Raw genomic sequence first — 7538 nt, 5'->3', positions numbered from 1 at the left:
AACGAACTCCGACGGTGCACAGCGCCGTGAGTTGTCGTTGTTATATTCTAATGTCGGTCCTTGTCTTACTACAGTTACTTAGAATACAAGTATGACGGGTAACGAGGAAGGCATATCCACAAGCAAAATATTCTGTGTATGCGGTAGACAAATATTTTCAAGCCAAACTGCTCTCGACCTCAAACTACCACTAGCAGAGCCATTCAATACTCTTCCCATTCAACAGCTTCGCCTATACCATCGCCAAACGCCTCTGCTTTGCCAGCATTCGCCTGTCGTAAAGGCTATTGAATGACAATAGATTAATTACTTCTTGGCAAACTGTGCCAACGGTGATGATTGAAATAGAGTGATTCGCGAAAAACATTTGTGCTCCTTCTTCCTCCCTAGATAAGCATAACTTTAAAAAATCGCCGGCCCTTGCACTCCGTGAAGCTGGATGATAAGCGAATATTATCACCATCACAACAAAGCAGGGTATACGTATCCGTTCACAGTGCTGAGCGCGGGCAGTTTTCCCTTGATTAAACATTCCCTACACGCACCACACACTCCAAATTCACAAAGGTCTTCTCCACTAGTTGCGTTATGTCTATTCAACACTTCCAAGGCATTGTGTTGCTGTTCGTCGGAGCGGATCACTCTGATGAGGGACAAGTTGTTGTCGAACCACCAACGTTTGCGTTCGTTCCCTCGAGTTTGCTCAGTCGCGTGGTTAGCTGCACCCGCGGGCCCATTGCCGCTTGCGATTCTTCAAAATTAAATGGCTTCAAAATTAAATCTGTCCGTCACGTAAAAAATGAATGGATCATGCCCCCTTAAGCAATGGCTCATAAGACACATAGGTTAATTCTGAAAAGTCATCCCTAGCCACGTAAAACGGATTCCTACCAGTAAAAAGTATCCAGCAGAACGCCCCTGTTCCCGCCGGAACCTGTCATCCAGAGCTATGGTGTTTCGACAGAGTTCAATTTCATTCTATAAATTTACAATTTCCCGTACTCAGTTTGCGCGCCTGTCATACCCGTCTAGCTAGGGTAGACGCGCGAGTCTCTCGCAGGTATGCATATTTTTCGGGAAATTTCGTGCACACTTTACCAATGCCTCGACACTGGTCCATGAAGAAAGTTCGGGCCTGCAATTGCCCCGCAGGTTTCTGGAATCGCAGTATGGCTACAGTGAATGGCTCCTATTCATGCATGCATTCATATTGCGTGCAACTTGAGAGAGTAAATACTTCAGCAAAGTGCGCCACTAGTTAGTATTGTAAATGCTTTACGCATTTCATATTGTACGGTGGTGCTCTGTACCTTCTCACATTCTTCGATCTTTCTTTTTGCGCACTCCGTACTGGCCGATGTTCAGGTGTTTGTAAGCCAGTAGAACATTCTTTTCTTACAACTACTAACTTAATAGTTGCCTTTTGCACAGCCGGCTTCGTAAGTTCATGCGGACGCGAAGCCATGAGTGCTTTCCACGGTGCTTTCTGGAGGTGCCGTTTGAGCAAAGAATTGTGGTCGTTGAGGAAGCTCAAGTTGGCCAACGAAGTTATCTTGTTTGCGAATGAGAGGGAAGCAGAAAAGGTTGGGGTCATTGCCTCGTCCAAAAACTGTCGGATGCGCTCAGGACGTCCGGACTCGGCGTATGTATCTTTTGTCCGCGTTCGCGAATATATTGAGTGCTACGTCGCGCCTTTTCTACCGGTTTTGTTGTGGTTTGAAAGAAAGCTAGATGAAAGCATTGATTTCCAGCAATTGCGGCTCGTCCAAGCACATGCTGTCTCCTGGCCTATTAATTTTGAAGGATTCCTGGCGTCCCAAAAGCAAGGTCTGCACAAGGTGTGCCTTGCTGAAAACATGTTGAACACTTTTCTTCTGGCTAAAAATTCAGCACGAGAAAAAATGTGCACGCTTTTGGATTCCGTGGAATTTATTTATTTGTGCACAAAGATATTTGATAACTGTGTGTCACCTAGCTAGCTTAGTATGACATAGTAGTGTTTAAGTACACGTTTTTAGCAAGATATACTTAAAATGATGGGGGTTCGTCAAAACACGCTGTGAAATGAAGGAGGACTCTCTGCACGAATTTTGTCAGCTTTGAAGACGTGACACGTCTCGGCGGGAAGGGGTGGGATTAGGGGAGGGCTTCCTCCTGGATCGGCCACTGGTTTGCAGTGCCGTGGGACCGGCTTTATCTTCGTACAACTTCATCTTCGTGAATGTCATCAAAATAAATTAAAGGACCCTTGCACACTCGGCCACGTTTATTAGTCAGGACACCCTTATGGTGTGTGTAAGGGGGGTTCCGAAAAAAACGCCCCCGGAAAAACAGTCCCCTGATATAATGTCCCCGAAAGTAATGTCCCCGGAACATATGTCACTGGAAAAAAATGTCCCCATTTGCAATGTCGGAATAAACGTCCCCAGTCAGGTGCCCTCAAAGTCACCAAACCTTCGACCATATCTATATACATTTCATGTCGGATACAACGTGCATGTCAGATACGACGTCATCTAGCTATCACACGAGCCTGAAACAACACACAGGTGGTGGCAGTTCAGCGCCTATGCAGTGGATCTGGAGGCAGCAATTTCGTGGTCGCACGAGCGCGCGCAAGTTAAGTGTAAGGATTAGCATTTTCGCTGTAACACTACATATTGCGTTTAAAATTCCATCTCATCCTTCTGTGCCAAAGCCCCTGGCGAAAAATTGCTCGAGTTCATAAACCTTTACAGAGAAGATCAGGAGTTTCGAACTTTCACGGGAATGCTTGACGCCCTCGCTTTCCTGTCGCTTGACGACGTATAAGATTGAATGACCGCATTGAAAGGTTTAACGTCAGAAGCTGGCCGAGAAATGCTATATGCTTTTGACGCGACACACGTTTAGGGTACCTACAGACGGGTAAAGAGAGCAGACCACATGGTTATTCTGCGGCGAACACCTCCCACTTTTCCTCCTGCGATGTGGAACCTCTACTCGACTACTTTCGATGGAGGACATTGGACGAACAATCATGTGGAGGCCTGGAAAAGAAGGCTGGGAAGCATCGTGGGCCACAGCCGCCCAACAGTGTGGAAGACCATTAACTCCTTGCACTCGGAAGAAGTCACCGTGGCAATGAAGATGACCCAGTCTCGAGTTGGTGCACCCCCAAAGAAGAGGAACAAGTCGGCGCTCATGACCATGCAGCAGCGTGTTCCCAACCTGTGAAGACTACACTGCCGGGACGACGAGAACTGAAATTTTCCTGAGGGCTATTGGACATACCATTCGGTTTTAACGTTGTTATTTTTAGAACCCAAGATGGTCGGAAAAATGCCAAGTGTCGAATAAAGAGTGCAGTTCTTTATCAAGTGAGTTCGCACAGAATTTGTTCTTTACTTAAATGTTCACTTGGGGACTCTTTTACCTAGAGAGCGAGTCCGGAGGGGACGTATAATCTGGGGACGTATCTTCCGGGACCGTGCCTTCCGGTGATATTCCTTCCGGGGACATTTTTTCTAACACCCGTGTAAGGGTGCATTTTGCATCTACAACTACACTATACTTCGCAAAACGACGTGATGATGTGATGTTTTTTGAATAAAACCACCCTTGAAGTGTGTTACTAATCGCAATTCTCACCATCAAGGGTGTCAATTAACTTACTGTGTAAAAAGACACCGAACCAAGTTATTAGTGACTGTCTTAAATGCGTAGAAAGACGACAGCTAGTGACTTTGCTACATCGCTCTAATTAGACAACTTTCGGAACTTACGATTTCTGAACGACAACCTCACTCGCCACTGCAGCAATATGTAAAGAATACATTAGGCTGACCAAAAGCAACAGGCTTCTGCAGCCTAGGTCATTGTTGAATCGTGCACGCGTTTGTGTGCAACATTCATCACCACCTCTTTCATTTTATGTTTATAGTTCCCCTGTGCCCTTCCTCAGTACAGGGATATTCTCCAAATTTTCTTCTTTATTAGAAATAACCTCTCTGCCTGTCCTTGTTTTTGTTTCTCTCTCTTGAAACGACTTGAAAGGCGCGAAAAACTTCCTTTGGTATTGTCCGATTTCGCGGGAACTCATCAAGAATGGGAGAATAACAAAAGCTTCTCCCAGTAGGCATTATTTCCACAAGGGGACGCCGAAGACAACTTCCATTTTCGGAGAGCATGTACACGGCTAAAGCATCACTCGCCGACCCGGTTTTAGGGAAATAAAATTTATCTCTTCTAGTGGGAGCTTTATCTTGCTTGCTACTGTAGCGTGAAAGACGGCTTGCTTCACTAGTATTCAATTATTCTGAAAAGTCGAGTACCTCATGTGAGAGGTTCTCTTCGTTAGCCGCCCGTAGGACTACAGCGGACGTGCCCAGTTGGCAACGCTTTCAGCATGAATATTTAATAAATATCGACAGGTAAGTTCTGAGTTTGTTAATATAACTTTATTAAATACAAGAGCAGCGCAAGAGCAATGCCCAAACCTCAATATTCGCGACTAAGATCGTTTCGCTCTCTTGCATGGGGCTACTACCCGCACAGGGTTTCTATGCATTTCGTGCCGACACGGGCCTCCTCGGCGTTGCTCTGCTCGGCACGCTCTGCAGTCTCGGGATCAGCCCTGGCCTCGGCTTCACTGGAGCTGCTGGCAGGCATGGCATAGCTCTCTGCGGAAACAATGCAGATGACGGACGGCACAAACAGCTTCAACAACTCTAAAATACCGCGATTGATATTCTCCTAGAAAGAGAGCCAATAATGATACCACGAAAAAAAAAGTATCTTGGATTCTGTATTTACAGGAACTGACCTGGATATATGTAGTTAAGTTTATGTAGGTAGACTTGGACATTTACAGTGCAGCAATCGCTGCGAAAGAAAAGTAAGTGCAGCGTAATTCGCCGAAGAATCAGAAACACTATTGTGTTAAATTGATTTAGTTGCAGCACGGTATGGTTGACGGCAGATCTCCATGCTAGGTCACTGCGTTGGGCAACGAACACATGGATATGCTGGCGATGGTGGCGATAACGAGCATGTGTTTCCATGGAAACTTAAACATAGCAGCATTAGGCACAATCAAGAAATCTTTAGAAGTGATGAATGCTGTTTCGGTTGCAGTAAAAAATAGGTAACTTTCAAGTTGTTTACTTCTTACTGTATACGTACGCTACCAAGATTCCAAACGTACACTGAAGGGTCGTAAGCGCAGGGCTCATTTCTAATGCAATGTGATTAGGAATTCAATGTTAGGTTCAACTTAAAAGGCATGGCAACTCACCTGCCACGATAAGACCAAAGATGGCCAAGCCCACAAGGATCACTTTCAGCTGCATGGTTATTTTTCTGTAAAGCTGGGTAGAAAAAAATAAGCAGTAATGTCTCAAGGCTGCCCACCTTCCAATCTCATTTTCTATTACTTCCATGTGTCAACCGCTTACAATTCTTTCCAGCATAGCGCGACTCTAAGCTAACTTGGCGCGTACTTATAGGGAATAGAGGCATTTAGCAGAAAATTAGAATTTTACAGCACCTTATGTGAAAAAAGTCAGTTACTCGGCAATATTTGACAGAAAGTTGAGATACCTTCGTAGAAAAACATCATGACTAATGCCCATCATCTTGCATCTATCTGAGCAATAGAATTTCCCTTCACCATATTCTCTCATTTCCATATTGTTCTTAGCAGTTGATGTGTTGTCTAATCTTTCCTAGTATTTTCGATTTGTGTATGTTTTACAAGCAGCTTCTTGCCATAAAAACTTCATTTTAGAATAAATGCATGCTGACTACTGCATGTTTCAATTGCACTTGGAGCAAACCTTGATGAACAAGCGGCGGCGAACGAGTAAAGCTTTGAACGTCGTACAGTGTAAACAAAGCCCCCTGATGTTTTACATCTTTGGATTACATGGTCTAAGCTGATGACATTAATAAAAGATGTTTCCTTCCCAGTTAGGTGCATAAAAATGTCAAACTGTGTTTTCCTATCATAGACTTGTAGTGTAAGGTATGAGCGCTGTACAATCTGAAACATGCAACGCACAACATCCCTCCAATGGTGGTACTTATATTTGGACGAAAAAATGTGTATTTCTTATCTAAATGTGTGAAACACATCGAGAGTGAGTGTAATCATGCAGAAGAAAATTAAATTTTTCCGGAAACTATTTCAGGAATAGTAGGGAAAAACCGGCCGAAAACTGGAAGTGAGCTTCCCCCAAGCCACTTACGCTTTCATTTGCAATTTGTACATATAGCTCTCGTCATAGGTGAATCATAGGTGTACATTTTATTTGCTTTACTTCACTGAAGCCGGAGATCTTGCATCGGTCTGTCTCCTCTGACCACTGGTCAAACATGGTGAAGATCAGTGCTTCGGGTCGGGCTCTTATTTTTGCTCTTCCTATTGCATTGTTGCTCGGTTAAATAAAATATTGAAATTGATGTCGGCAATGAGAACTGCTATATTGCTTCAAGAGTTGCGCATATCAAGTGATTCCCTTCAAGATATTGTTATTGGAAATAAAATTCTAGTCCAAATGTTACCTGGGTGGTCAGATAGCTTATGCGCACTTGTATTATTTTAATCTTCCAAAATTTACAAAATTACATCTGAGATATCGCAAAAATCAAGTCACGTGTTGGACAACTCGAAGAGGTTGAATGTACTTGCTTATCGATTTAAAATGCCTGACTGACAAATTTACCGAACTTTACTAATTGACATTTTAAAGGATTTTACACTTGCTTTATTTATTTCCTCCCCTTTTCAAGCGTTGGTACTGAAAAATAGGTCGAACACGACATAGTTTTGTTTGCACTTTGGGAACGCATAACTAGATACTAGTGTCATGCTTAAATTTGTTTGAAGTGAATATCGCCTGCGAACTCACCGCCTAAGTTGCTTATGCTGTGACATGTGTCGTAAAGTGAATAATTGAAGAGTTGTACCTAAATTTTATTAACTGTTCGATTATGCATTTGGTTTGTCGTGCAAATTATATCTAGTTTTTAGAGTAGTCCATTTCAAAACGTAGAGTTGTGCTATATGCAACGGGTGATTCATAAGAATGACATGCATAAAAGACAGCATTTATACTTTTAGCGAACCGAATTTGAGAAGTAAGTATCTCACCTAAAGAATAGCAGACGCTTAGTTGTTTCCAGAGGGTCCCCTATTCAGAAGTGCTCAGTAAATTGCAGACCGAACTCGCGTTTTATAGCTGTACGAACGCACAGGAAACACACGTGCACAATAAAATTGCTGTGACCTCTTTCCCGTGGGAAAGAGGTCATCAGCATTTGATCTGTTACACCAACGACGGTTAGTTCTGAAGTTTGGACTTGTGTTTATCATGTTTTCTTTGTAACAAGGTGATGCTCGAAGTACCAGCCGTGATTGATTTATGTGAAAGCACTGTAATGTGTCCACTGCGCATCAGAGGGTCCCCTATAAAGAAGTGCTAAGTAAATTGTAGACCGGATTCGCGTTTCATAGCTTTACGAACGCACAGGAAACACACGTGCACATTAAAATTCCA

At 43.5% G+C, this 7538-nt stretch overlaps 1 long non-coding RNA gene across 1 annotated transcript; it reads right to left on the bottom strand.

Annotated features, from left to right (window-relative positions):
* Positions 1 to 4497: 4497 nt before the first annotated feature.
* LOC125943901 (uncharacterized) lies at positions 4498 to 7236 on the bottom strand. The gene is made up of 3 exons (XR_007465979.1): positions 7133 to 7236; positions 5276 to 5348; positions 4498 to 4661 (listed from the first exon to the last, which is right to left on the bottom strand). It is a non-coding gene; the product is annotated as an uncharacterized LOC125943901 (long non-coding RNA).
* Positions 7237 to 7538: the final 302 nt, after the last annotated feature.

The sequence above is a fragment of the Dermacentor silvarum genome, chromosome 3 (assembly GCF_013339745.2).
Source record: "Dermacentor silvarum isolate Dsil-2018 chromosome 3, BIME_Dsil_1.4, whole genome shotgun sequence".
Lineage (NCBI taxonomy): Eukaryota > Metazoa > Arthropoda > Arachnida > Ixodida > Ixodidae > Dermacentor > Dermacentor silvarum.
The sequence above is the reverse complement of the archived record's forward strand: the minus strand, read 5'-3'. Positions and strand labels throughout refer to the sequence as shown.